This window comes from Limulus polyphemus, unplaced genomic scaffold (assembly GCF_000517525.1).
Source record: "Limulus polyphemus unplaced genomic scaffold, Limulus_polyphemus-2.1.2 Scaffold23, whole genome shotgun sequence".
NCBI lineage: Eukaryota > Metazoa > Arthropoda > Merostomata > Xiphosura > Limulidae > Limulus > Limulus polyphemus.
In genome coordinates, this window is record NW_013665633.1 from 896,420 (window position 1) to 911,281 (window position 14,862).

The 14,862-nt window shown below is 34.4% G+C and overlaps 1 protein-coding gene and 1 non-coding gene across 2 annotated transcripts in view; one reads left to right on the forward strand and one right to left on the reverse strand.

The window, feature by feature from the left end:
• Nucleotides 1–11,742, reverse strand: part of LOC106458490 (ecdysone-induced protein 74EF-like) — a 171,771-nt gene extending 160,029 nt beyond the window's left edge. The window contains exon 1 of the mRNA XM_022385115.1: nucleotides 11,623–11,742. The gene's annotated coding sequence lies outside the window, so the exon portion shown is untranslated. The remainder of the gene's footprint in view (nucleotides 1–11,622) is intronic.
• Nucleotides 11,743–12,057: 315 nt separating this feature from the next.
• Nucleotides 12,058–12,129, forward strand: Trnaq-cug. The gene has a single exon. It is a non-coding gene; the product is annotated as a tRNA-Gln (tRNA).
• The last annotated feature ends 2,733 nt before the right edge of the window (nucleotides 12,130–14,862 follow it).

The window sequence follows — 14,862 nt, forward strand, 5'->3', positions numbered from 1 at the left end:
ACATACGTAAACGCTTAAATGTAGCTCAGTATTGTTACGCAAAACTGAAATTTCTAGAACGCCTCCACACGCCTATAAATATAACCAACGCGACGGGCCGAAAAAAAAGAGAGTATCTATTATTAGTTCACTATAGACATTGTGCTATAAACTTCAGAATCTATAACTGTGATCATTATAACGCTTATCAATCGGAAAACTTCAGATATTTGACATTTACAAAATTCGAACATTACAATTCATTTAACTTCAGTGGATTCTCATCCGACATTAGTATTTTTACGAAAACATTACATAACGTCACGGTGGAAAAACCCTGTGTGTGTGGCTGATAAATAACGAAAGAAAAAGTTAGCTAGCTTCCCGTTAAGCGAATCGTACCTACATCAACTCGTAATTAACTCGCTCATCGTGAACTCTCGATAAGATAACGAAGAAGTTTCAGACTAGAAAGAAGACTTTATATTGCTTGTAAGTTTGTGAAACTTTTGTTTATAAATCATTGTTTGTAATAACTGTTATTGTAAATTGTATTGTTATGTGTATATTAAAACGTATTTGTGTTAAAAAAGAAAAACTGTGTATATCAGTCTTGTTGGAAAATATCATAAACTGACTATATATCGGCATATATTTGAATACTAAATCCAAAGTACAATTTAATTACTAAATTTAAATTTATCACTTAACCCAGTTTCAGGCTATTTCACCCAATTTAAAAACGAACTCCAAAATTCGTGCTGATCTGTGTGAAAATGACCCATGAGATTAGGTATAGAGGAAAACAAACAATAATAACACATTAAATAAAGTATTGGAGTTCTAAAGCATTTCATAAGCTTTTAGAAATGTGCTGCCAAGTCGAAAAACTTTGAGAAAGTTCGCCACTCATTCAATCCATTTAAGATGGAAACTTTTAACATTTCACCAAACAAAGACACTATTCTGAAACAAAATCAGATCGTGGAGTCAGTTAATGAACACTCTGTATTATATAAATTATTTGCTTTTTAAGTATTCATTCTCATTCATATTGCGGATACTCTAAACAAAGAAAGGCTTATCAGTAATTACTTACACGGTATAGGAAAGCTGAATAGGTTAAACGAGGTCAATAGCATATTAACTTGCATTGTATAGTTATAGAGCATTGTAGATTTTATTCTAACCCTGATGAAAACATACTGTGGAGAAAACAACCAGCTGTCCAGGATGATAAAACAAGGGGATTAAAGTTGAATATATATAAACCACTTTAAGTACGTATACTTGAAGGTACAGGTTTATACTTCATTCGCGAGGTTTTAGGTCACGATGGATCATGCTAGTAATGATCACAGTTGGCTGCTCTGTTATTGAAAAGGCTAAGTAAAATAGTACAGAAAAAGTCAACTTGATCTTAAACGTTCAAATTAAAAAATATATATACTACTTTGTTTATTCGAAACAAAAATGTAAACAATAATATCACAAACTCAAAGACTTTTTTGTCTTTTTTGATTTTATATATAACTTTAGTCATCTAATAACGACGAAAGTATAAGAAGTAACTTTAGAAATGTTTCTAAAAACTGGAGAAATACTATCTAAAATGTATTTGTTGACATATTTTTCAGTCAAACGAGTGATTGGAAGTGATTCTTATATCCAGTACCTGGTGATTACTTTCAGCAAGTACCATCGAAACCCTGCTTGTTCAATTTACAATTTGAACATTCATTTGTTCTCGAATTATGACGTAAACAAACGGACAACTCTATTGTACCTAATACGAATCGATTCTTTGAACTGTGATTTGTGTGTATACTTCAAGTTGTAATGACTCATAAAATCACGAAAAAAGATATTAGCATAAATATCAAATTACTATTACTACAACGAAATTCATCATTAAATAGGAGTTTATTTTATTACCTATATTGACGTAAACTAAAAAAATTGCAAATAAATGTCCGAACTTTTGTCATAATACTAAGATGAGCTTGGTAAATTCAGTTTGTTCAATGAAGGTGCTATAGTACGTATGTGGATATGGGTAGGCTTAAAACAGCTTTTGATATTTTATTTATTGAAGTTCCCGGTCCAAAACACTGACCAACTACCTCTTTGCAAGAAGGTCTAATTTCTGAATTATTACACACTATAACAGGATATCTTAAAAATGTGAAAGACTAATAACAATGTTGTTAGGTTGTTCTTTCGTTTCTGGTGAAAATAATTCAACGTCCAATCGATGTAAGTGTAACAAACAAATTAGTTTTAATTTCCTCTTTATTATTTCTTTACAGGCTTGTATACTTTGTAGCTTGTTGTAGGCCTAAGCTACAGTTACGCTATCTATACTGCAATAATGTAAAAAATCAATTTACTTGTACAAAGTAACTCGATATGCGCGATAGCTAAAACAGATCCAAGAACGTAAACACACTGACTGATTCACTCTACTGCCCAGAAAACAACTTTCTATCTTCTTAATGTTTTACTGAAAACTTTCATAGCCAACTGTCTGTCTCATCCGTATTTATAATATAATCCTTGTTTTCGATATTTCTCTAAGCCTCTCGTTCAGTAATATTCCCGAATATTCTAGGACTAACTTGACATTAACGTGATGCGCCCTCTACAACATCATTATCACAATAATTTTAGTCACATCTTTATTAGTTACTGACCTAATACGGGTTTCTAGGAAGAAAAGTATATAAAAGCGTTTCAAGTACATTTTATATATTTTATTATGCTGTCAACGATACTTTTCGATCGCGTCAATACGACAACTTATCAAGCAAACTGAATGCTTGATTTCAGTTTCGGTCAGTCTTATCGTTATGTAATATTACTACCAGAAATGTCACGCTCCGCCAGCTAAGGCGTTCGACACCATAAGATTTGTTGTCTCATAAACAGAGGCGTCGCTAGGTGCTTAGAATATTCGTGGATCGGTGCCATAGGCGCGGGAATTTTCGGCGTTTTTCAAGACACCAACTGGGGATTCGGCCCCGTGTATCAGTGTCTAGCAACACCTCAGCTTATAAACGGCAGGAATAAATAATTTTTCAATTAAAATTTGGTATGTTGTAATCCAACGTACTGATGAACTTTGGTTTTGACACATCGGTAGCGGTATACAACAAATATATAGTAGAAATCTTATCATGGTATTGGACTGCTAAAGAATGATGTGATTTAAATTATTACCAGTCTTACTGTATTGTAATATTACATACATATTACCACTGGATGTAAAGCTCTGGCTTCTCAGTTACTCTGTACCCTAAGATGAAAGATTGTTACAACTTGTTATTAAATATAAACTTAATTAACAGTTCTGAAACACAAACTTTCTTTGCTTCTCATTCAAACTTAAACTCGTTTCTGTGGTATTAAAAACGTGACATATATTTTAAAAGTTTTAATTAAGTTCATAACATAATATTACCCACATTTTGACTCATCCGAGAATCTATTTTAATAATTTCGCTTTAATAAGCTGTGTTTACTTGTACGTCTCTCCTTGGCTAAGACTAAACTTGGCTCTGGTCCATTTTTCATAGTTCTTCTCAGCAAGATTGGCATACAAATCTATATATACCTGCATTGGTAAGTGTTGTATTAAGGAAGCCATTCAAACAATTGTCTGACGTCATATAAAAACTCATCCAATAAAGTCGCGTGTCGCATAACGGAATGAAATATGACCTTGACTGGAATTCCCAGTTCACGTGAGCACATGGTTCACAAATAAACTTGTGATCTTGAAACGCTGCTCCATATCTTCTAACATGTTGTATAAAAAATATAAATAAATTTACTCATTTCTGGTAATATTTACGCTATCATATAGTCCAGCGTTTTAGTTTGACGTTTTCGAAACATTGTCTCCTTTTTACAGTGTCAATAGCCACAGTTAACACCACTCAGAAGATAAAGGGCAAAAAGCAGCTATGCCACAATAGAATATGCACAGCTCAACGATGTAAACAAAATAACACACACATTCATATAATATAGTGCAATTTGCCGCAAAAGTTTCTCTAATACTAATTATATTTATTTGAAGGAAGTGTATATTATCATATTACGAAATTTTTCATTTAATTAAAAAAGACTTGAAAGCAAAATGATAATAATACGTTTGTTATTGTTAAACACAAACCTACGCAAAAGACTACCTGCGCTTTGCCTACCGCAGGTATCAAAACCCGATTTTTAGCGTTATAAGCCTACAGACGTACCACTGAACCTCCGGGGAGGGGAACTGTTTATTTGTTATTAAGCACAAAGCTACACAAAAGGCTATCTGTGCTCTGCCCACCACGGGTATCGAAACCAGGTTTCTAGCAGTATAAGTCCGCAGACATACCGGGGAGTGGAAATAATGATAAGTAAAACTTCTTATCCTTAGTTTAAGGATTTCATTAGAATTCTGAGGACGAATGTGCCTAAAATTCATCTCTAAAATACAAAGTGGTAACAAATATAAAACATTGACATAAATTTGGTTGAATAACTTGATTCGGATATTGTTATAAGGACTTAAAAGATTACAATAATTTTTTTTTATATTTTGGTAATAATAATAAGCTTGTTTTCTGTATACGTTGTTTCTTTTTTTACGCACATACTATATAGGCACTTGTCAGGCGAACATATTTAAATATCGCAATATTAAGATGGTAATTTTTCTATAAAATCACTTGACAGACGACTTATATATGAAAAAAAACACTAGCTGAGGGTACCCGTTAAGGAAGAAAAAAAACTGTACAATGGACAGTATTAGATTATATTACTCTTCCTCTTTGCTTTTATTATTAAATCCTTAATTATCTTATTAGATACTAATTGCATACCCTTCACTGTGGAAGGTAATAATTGATACATTTAACTGATTAAGTACTTGTGTCTTTCAATTCAAAACCAAAAGTCTATAAAAACGTAAAAAGTGTCCTATTTCAGGTTATTTTTTTAATTCTCCTTCTCGGGCAAAAATCGTAAAACAAGATAGCCCATGTATACCGTCGGACAGTTTCTAGTTACCATACAAAAAAAAGGATAAAAATGCGGTAAGCTATATAACTCTGAGCGGTGTAGGCCAAAAGTTTTTTAAAAAAAAAGGAAATGTGTCATATTTCACGAGTTTTCCACCACCCCTTCTCGGACAAAAACCCTAAAACACTTTAACCTTTTTTATCCTCTTCTCGGGCAAATATTCTAAACAAAGAAGCCGATGTACATCATCAGACAGTTTCTAGTTACTATACAAAAAGTTACGGTAATCGAGCAATCCAACTCTGGGTGATGCAAACCAAAAGTCTATTTAAAAAAAAAAGAGTGAAATGTGCCCTATTTCACTGGCTTTTTTAATCTCCCTTCTAGGGCAAAAATACTAAAACACGTTAGACTATGTACAACTTCAGTTACCATTACAGTAGTCGAGCCAACCAACTCTGGGTGATGGATATTAACACATATTCACACGTATAATTGATCATATTTTAGTTACTATACAAAAAGTTACGGTAATCGAGCAATCCAACTCTGGGTGATGCAAACCAAAAGTCTATTTAAAAAAAAAAAGAGTGAAATGTGCCCTATTTCACTGGCTTTTTTAATCTCCCTTCTAGGGCAAAAATCCTAAAACACGTTAGACTATGTACAACTTCAGTTACCATTACAGTAGTCGAGCCAACCAACTCTGGGTGATGGATATTAACACATATTCACACGTATAATTGATCATATTTGTAGCAAGAAGCATATCTAATCATCACTTGTGTGCGATCCAGGTCGACATTTGTCAACAAGATATATTTACAGTCAACCAACATATAAACAAGATAGAAACCGTGATTGGAAAAAGGCGATGATTAATATATATATATATATATATTTTGCAAGGCATAATGATAAAACTCTAGATAATTTTTACGATCGCAGCTCCGAAAAAAATGGACCGGTGTGTTCTCTAGAGGGCTTTAATTTAACACGATCTGCTTTTAAGACTTGTTTACTAAATAGTGCCAAGAAAAGTAAGTAGAAAAAAAACAACATCAACAAACAAGCCACAACAAGGAATAAAGTTTTCAATGTTTATTTACGAGAAACTCTTTATTTGCTGACAACCTCATCCCTCGAGGCTGGTTGAGAACGTAACATAGATGGCGCGCCTAGCTGAAGTTTAAAATAAAATTGTCTCCTTAATCACACACATGCTTGACATCTTTCTGTAACTGAAGTTGTCCTTCAATCCATCTATCTAGTCAGCTATTTGTTTATGTATCTGTCTATCCATCTCTGCTGTTTAGTTTAACTATTCATCTGTGTATTTTTATTTCTCTCTATATCTATTGTTTAGCGATTTTGAAAGGTGGTCCGTCACTTTGAATTTTTATGTAACATATATATAACGAAGCATCAATACAACTACGTGTACAAAGTGGTCTAGAAAAATATACATTATCAATCAAACAGAGTTAGTAAGGTAAAACAATTTACTCCTCTATCAGTACATGTAAGTGATTAACACAACGCTCAAACAATCTTAGGCAATACGTGTTGATTTCAATATTAGCAACCTTATACAGTACCTTGCAAAACTATTCACCCCACTGCAAAGTTTCCAGATTTTGTTGCCGTCTGAGCTTGTGATCACGAAACTTTCAAATGGGACTTTATATGTAGAATCTAAACAATCTACTCCAAACTGAGAAAGCTAAAAAAAAAAGCTGATATTATGTAAGCAAGTTAGATTTTCAGGGAAAATTAGAATATTCTTAATTGCGTAAATATTGAACCCCTTTGTTGCGACAACCCTAAATCAGTTCAAGTGCAAATGATTATTTGAAAGGTCAGAAAATTAGTGTAATGGTCTCTTTCTGTGTGTAATCAAAGTGGTTTAACTTGACTTTAGAGTAAATGCGTCTGTTCAAGCCATAACTCACATAGTGATACGTCAAACCAACCATGAAGACCAAGGAGCTTTCAGAGAAAAAGTGATAGAGAAGCACAGATCAGGTGAAGGTTACAAGAAAATTTGAATGTCGCTAATTATTCCTTTAAGTACGGTGAAGTCCATCATTAAGAAGTGGAATGTGCTTCATACCACCCAGCCACTACCCAGATCAGGTCGCCCTTCCAAACTAAGCAGCCGGGCAAGCAGAAAACTGGTTAGGGATGCCACCGTGAAGCCAACGGTGACTTTGAAAGATTTGCAAAGTTCAATATCTGAGATGGAAGTCAGTGTTCATACATCGACAATATCCTAGTCCTTACACAAAGCTGGCCTATATGGGCGAGTGGCTAGAAAGAAGCCATTACTGAAAAAGAATCATCTTAAATCTCGTATAGAGTTTGCAACAAAGCATGTAAATGATACTGCAGACATGTGTCAGAAGGTTTTGTGGTCAGACGAGACAAATATTGAGTTTTTTGGTCTAAATTCAAAGCGTTACGCCTGGCACAAGCCCATCACAGTACATCACACAGTTAACATCATCCCAATTGTCAAGCATGGTGGTGGCAGCATCATGTTATGGGGATGCTTCTCATCAGCAGGGACTGGGAAGACGGATGGTACAAAGTACTGGCGAATCCTAGAGGAAAACCTGCTTAAGTCAGCCAAGAATCTAAACCTGGGTCGAAAATTCACATTTCAGCAGGACAATGACCCGAAGCACAAGACCAAAGCCACACTGGAGTGGTTTCAAAAGAATAAAGTGAATGTCCTGGAGTGGCCCAGTCAAAGTCTTGACTTGAATTCAATTGAAATTTTATGGCGAGACTTGAATATTGCAGTCCATCAATGATCCCGAACAAACTTGTCAGAACTGGATCAATTTTGCCAGGAAAAATGGGCAAAAATCACACCATCCTATTGTGCGAAGATGGTAAAGACCTATCCAAAAAGACTCACACCAGTAATTGCTGCCAAAGGTGCTTCCACCAAGTATTGACTTATGGGACTGAATACTTATGCAATCAGCAAATATCAATTTATATATTTTATTTGCAGGTTTTGCTGACATTCAACCTCCTTTACACATAACAGTGTTAAGTTTGATCATTAAAGTTTTGAATAAAAACAAGTTCATTAAAAAAATTGTTTGTATTCCATCAAAATGTGACATTATTGCTTGGGGGTTAATACTTTTGCAAGTCACTGTACAAGCAGAGCGCATAAGCAGGTGATTATCAGTGCCACTCATTATCCTTCTCGTGTATTGTTATATTTTCCACAGATTTCTTTGTATTTCATTATTTTGCTAAAGCTGCTATAAGAGTATTTTTCTCTAAAATGAATGTTTGAATAATGCAAATATCTCGGACATGCAGTTCGTAAAATATATGTACGTCACTGTATCTGTCGTTGGTGTAACTGAGGTAAAAATAAAAAAATAACATTCTTGTGTACTGATACATTTTTTGATTAAATCGTTTTATTGAAGCATTGAAAGATTTATGAGGTATGCATTTGACTACATAATCTTGTATAATTTCTTTGAACTGTGTCTAGGTTCTGGGTTTGTTTCTGTACTTCGTTAATTTACATTTTTATGTGTCTTTATAAATCATCGTAAGAAGCTTTAAATTTGCAATAGCAACTATATAGCAGGGAGCAAAACTAAGATACTTGTCACTTAATTATGTAGTGGTTTACACGCATGCCTGAACTAGTACCTTGAATATTGATATCGTATACTAACATAATATATGGTGAACAAAGTCAACGAAGTAATAAAGATAAGGGAAGCACTGAACGTACGAGAAAATTTGCAAGTAAGTCAAATTTCTACCGAGACGTTATTGATTTGTGAAATTAGGCCTATTGTTAGTCACATAAAACTTGTACAAGTTGTAAGACTGGTAGTCTAATAAATAAAACGTTTTCGATGTTAATAAGTGGAGAGGGATTTGCATAATCTTTTGTTAATAATGTTAAGTCTAGTTTTCATATGAATAGATTTGGTAGCGTTAACAACAATAGGACTGTTTCATAAATTTTAAAAGACTAAAAATCTACCACGAATAATTTTATGTTCAATCTATAGTATAAGAGCAAAAGTTAGGGATAGGTGACATTTACGTGTTGTTTTGAAAAATAATACATTTTCGCTGAGCCTGACAGCAGTTCTTAATGTGAATAGTTTCTAAACTAGACTGTATCCAAGATAGCTGAAAACTGACTAACTGGTTTACTTAAACAGAGACAGTCAAAGAAATATAGAGAAGTACTCGTAATCATGTCCAAAAATAAATGTAAAAATGTGTAATTATGAGAAATGAGACAGTTGAGCCGTTTGTCTCAAGATAACAAGAGGTCTCAACACACAACTTAACAATCGAGAATAAACGAGAACGGAGTGAACAACTATTTCTAGCAAAATCAAACATTATGGCTTGGTTAGTTGAATCGGGTATCCACTCATAGCTATACAAAGACTATCTGCGCTTACTGTCCCTAATTTTGGACTGATAGACTAGAAGAAACAGCAAATATCGCCAAACTGTTGGATTATTCTGATCGAATAGAAGGATTTGACCATTACTCTCATAACACACCGACGGCGCCAAAATGCGGAAAGCGATGCATTTATTTTTTTGCGAGAACGAGACGTGAACCATGGATCCACGGATCCACAGTCCGGCGCGCTAATATTATGATACAGTGTTACTTATTTTATTATTAATATGCGTACACGTTATACGCTTTTATAAAATTCAGTATTTAATCAGATGGTAGAGTTTTAACTTAACGTGACTGTTGAAATTTCCGACATACAAAACCAACCCAAGAATAAATCACAATAATAAAAGGTTTCAAAACGAAGTTTCCAAACAAAAGGTTGCTTCTAGTATTTTAGCATATCTGAAATAATATGTCATTTTTCTAAAAATTCACACAGAAAATTTGTGTGTTCATTATTGTTGATGCTGTTATATCGTCAACATTTAATAAGCATCAATTAGTCTAGACATTTGATTAGCTGGCATTTTGTCCATGTGAAAATAATTTTCTTGGGTGTTTTTGTCTTTCAAGTAAATATGTTTTAAAATCTAAGATGGCCCTTGGATTTTCTAGCAAAACTGCTTAATGGACGATAATCCTTACATGTAGAAGGTTATTTGATCCTCCACAATGAGATGTTGGTATTCTTAAAATAGTTATCGACTTCTTCGAATTATAAAACGTTAACTATTCAAGTATGAATTTAACTAATTATATAGTTAATTTCTTCCCTTAGGGTTCTTTATGTTCTCTACAGAACATTTATACAATTATTCCCGAGATACAGTAGTTGTTAGAAACGCCAATGTTAACCTTACAGGTAGGCTAGATGTATAGAGAGGCTATGCCCGGCCATTCACCCCTGATGTAACTTGTCGCCCTTCTGCTGTGTACTATCCACAAAGTATATAAGGTGTATAAGCCATTTTTATTCAAAGTTATATTTTGGCATGCTTTAACGGAATATTTACTAATTGTTAATCGTCCTGTCTATAAAAAAAAAATGGCTGAAGGACGTGATACCAACTTTTCATTCCTTGTAGGTTTCTAAGCGATTGATATGTTGGATAGTTAATTATCTTTGAAATAAAACGCCTTTTTTATCTCTTTTATTATAGTGGTACCATTGTCAACTTTCTGGTGTTTACTAGAATGAATATCTAATTCATAAATTATCTCAGACTTTGATGTCATGTTTGTAACTCGTGAATGTTGAGGTGAGCTGGTCACTTATTGGCCAATGTTTAAACTCTTTCATGGTACAACGGGACACCTTAGCGCTCACGTATTCCATGTAGCTCACAGCAACAAATTGTTACGCAGCTTTAAGCTGGGAAGGGACACTGTGAAGACGAGTTCAATGACCTCAATACAAGTCATTTCAAACTCAACCAACCAGTCAATTCAGAGTTCATAAGCTCTTAGAACTAACTTATTCTAAAGTCCTACCTAAAATAATTGGAAAAAGTTATGTAAACCACGAAGATAAATGCAGTACCACATTTATCATAAATTCTATAAAAAAAAACTTGCATCGTTATAAAATATGAATGTATGTTAAAATTATCACCAGTTAATGAAAACATTAATTAATTTCCAAAAACAATGAAACAAGAAGGTTCGCTAAAACTGGAGGAAGTGTTTTAACACTTAACTACTGTCATAACTGGCGTGTATTATAAATCTATATAAAGTTTTAATCTGATACACATATTGAGAAATCTAAGCCTATGATAAGCCCGAACTACGTTTGGTTTGGATTTAACTGTATAAGTATATATTTATCCTAACCTTTAGAGAAGTATTAAAACATTTAGAATAACCTCTGTGGAAGAAGCAGTGACACCTAGAGGATACAAGATCAGATTGCAGGAGTGCCATACCTTTTTTCTAACACGAGTGAAGCTAAAAATAGTCTACTGGCTCTAAAACCCATCCAGCACTGAGCTATGATGAGTTTGACCTGAATTTAAATTGTTGTTTGTTTGTTTTTTACCGTAAGCTATGAAAGCGTAAGTGATGGTAACCTTCCTCTTAGACTTTACACTGAAAGGAAACAAAAGTGACAATATCTATTTACTATTAGTATTACTAACAAGGTCATTGACACTCACCCTCAATACTGCTTCCAACGAGTGAAATTTCTAATTCCAAAGTGTGTAAAATATCCAAACGCAATCGGCGAGTGGTTGCCAAAAGGTTTACATAAGCTTAATAAAGTCAACTTTAAAATAATAACAAAGTTGTAAGTTACTGATCTTACATACACACATTCTGTGAACTTCCTCGCTATGCAGACATTTACACGTGAGTCTTCGCTTCATACCAGAAATGTTGTGGGCGGGGCTTATGACGGTTGTGACGTCACAATAATAAATACCACACATGTACGTTTCCAGGGTTATGCTCTTATATTTAACACTGTTTCTATTATGTTAAACTGAATAGTTATAGCTAAGTAATAACATCAGAAACGAAGAAAAAAAACAACAAACTTAATATTTAATGTAAAATTATTTAAGAAAGGTTTGAACAATAATATAATCTGCGGTCCCATGGTGTAATGGTTAGCACTCTGGACTCTGAATCCAGCGATCCGAGTTCAAATCTCGGTGGGACCTTTCCATTTTGGTTTGAACATCACTTTTGTTACTCAATAAAACACGATGCAGGACAAATTTTTTGCCAGTCATTGTGTGATCAGCGTACTCTTTTAAATGTTCATCAACACGTTGATATTTCATTCTAAGCCTAATATAAAATGTCTGTAATATCAAAAACTGATTAAGAAATTATGTGAGGTCTTAATGAATTTAACGCACATTAAAATTGTATATTTAAATTATTTTCATTAGCGATACATTTTACATCTAAATGTTTGTGAACGAAGAAAGCAAAGTGTATTCTAAGAACCTTTACGTATATTACTGTCTTTCATTAAGTAAGTTTCTTTAAAAAATTTTATTCTCCAAATCTTCAAAGAAATGTGTACATATATATTTAATAAATAAGAAGCAAGATGCTAATAATGTAAAACTTCAATATTTTCCACTCATATACCCAAACCCCATCAGATGCCTACCAAAAAGTACTAAACCAGTGAATTTGTTTATAATGTATTTTTATTTTGTTTTCCATTACATTCTACATTTGAACGTGAATACAACAAGCATTTTAATCAAAACGTCCTCGAGGTACCACGTGATGGGTAATGCAAGATTTTTCACGTGCTTTATCTGATCGCGACGATTTGTGCTTGGTGTTTAATGTAAAGAAAAGAAACGTACCTTGCAAAATCTTGTTAACGATTAGATAAGTTGCGAATACGTTACACCCTTAACCGGAATTTAATAATTAACAATGCTAAAACTTGTGTATTCTATATGCTAAAACATTAATCTGGACGAAATTAAAACTTCGTGTATTTTCCTGTTCGAATCGAACAGCATTTGAAGAGAATTTTTCCGTCTTCTTAATAATTCTTGATATATAAGATGACGGTTTGGAGGTTTTTGTCTTATAATCGAAAATGACCACGTTAAAAGATTTTTTTCAGAGCTGTTATTTGGATACAACACTTAATGAAGTTAAATCATATCGATGCAAATACATTTCTTCAGCAATGCATTAAGTACTTGTTGAGATCGAAGGACAACTGTAAGGCTGGTATTATGGTACAAAAAAATTTGAATATAAATTATCGAGTGACTTATTTGAAGGTTTGTTTGTTTGTTTATTGGATTTCGCGAAAAGCTGCACTGCATTAGCCATCTCTAATTTTGAAGTGAAAAACTAGAGGGAAGGCAGGTAATCAACACCATCTATCGCCAGCTCTTGGACTACTCGTGTTAGACGGAATAGTGGACTTTGACTGTTACGTTTATGATGCACTCACGAATTCGTCAAAGTGACTGTGGAAATTAAGTGTATTGCAAAGTAATATTGAGAAAGAATAAACTAGTTTTTTTTAAGAAAGGACTTGTATCGCTAAAGTTTCATCCGAAAGAAATTATACGGGAAATTAACGACCAGAGACGTAACAATAGGAAGTTCTTCAGCTAACAAAAAAACGATCTTCATACGATGAATCGTTGTGAATTATAGCGTGTGTTTAAGTGCACTTTACTTATGGTCACTACCGTGCTAGACTCAATTCTCCGTCTCTGTCTGTCTGCAATTATCTATGCCGTCACTTCTTGCCAGTCTTATATATACAAAATTCAGGGCGTCTGGCAAACACTCCAGCCTTCAGGATCCTTCTAGATACTCATTACGTGTTACCAGAGTCACGTGACTTCCACTGTTATAACACTGCCCCTTCCTTAATATTGTTCGTCCCGAACAATAGCCACTTAAATTAAACCAATAGATAATTAACAATAACTTAATTAAATGTACAGAATTTACAAACACAAAATTAAAATTCAACAAAGTCTTTTAGCTTTACGGGACGTATCTTCTTCTGTACTGGTCTCTGTCTCGTTGGCTTCTGCTTCACGTGAGGTTCATCTGCTCCATCAAGAATTGTCCTATTATCGGTAATAGTCGCATCAGTGGTAGTAACTTCATCAAAGGCTTCACTGTTTCCCTTCTCAAAACCGGGTAGAATTTCTTCTTCGACAGTGGTTTTTTTCACGTGACACGTCTTCAGCAGCGTCTTTTTTCCATTGTTCACTTCGTCCCAACTGAAATGTCCTGGACCGTGATAACTCTAAAGCCTATTGGCATGCACCACCTTTGATTTACCTCGCCGACCACATTTTATTCAGAAAGTCACGTCTAAGAGACCATCCACTATGTAATACGGGCCTTCCCATGGAGATGACAACTTAGGAGACTTCCCTTTGGTCTTCCTGGGCTGATACAACCACACCTTGTCTCCTGGAACAAAGCTGACTTCCGTAGATCTCTTATCATAACATAGCTTCATGGAATCAGCAGACGTTTTCAAGTTTGAATGCACTTGATGGTGAATATCATCCATACTTTCAGATAACACTTTCACGAACTCTGACACATTTTCAGGCAACTCCTCGTAAGGTGGGCGACCTGTTAACAGATCCACTGGCAACCAAAGTTCCCGACCAAACATCAACTTTGCTGGAGTGTATCCAGTGGCTTCATGCTCTGCTGTTCTATAGGCCATCAACAGAGGAGGGAGTAATACATCCCAGTCATCTTGGCGGCTATTATTAAACTTCGCCAATTCCTGTCCCAGTGTCCAGTTGTACTTTTCTACCATCCCATCAGACTGGGTGAAGTGGCGTTGTTCTGGTCTTTCGTATGCCAAACATCTTGCAGCATTCATGGAACGCAGCTGTTTCAAAGTTATGGCCTTGATCTGAATGCAGTTC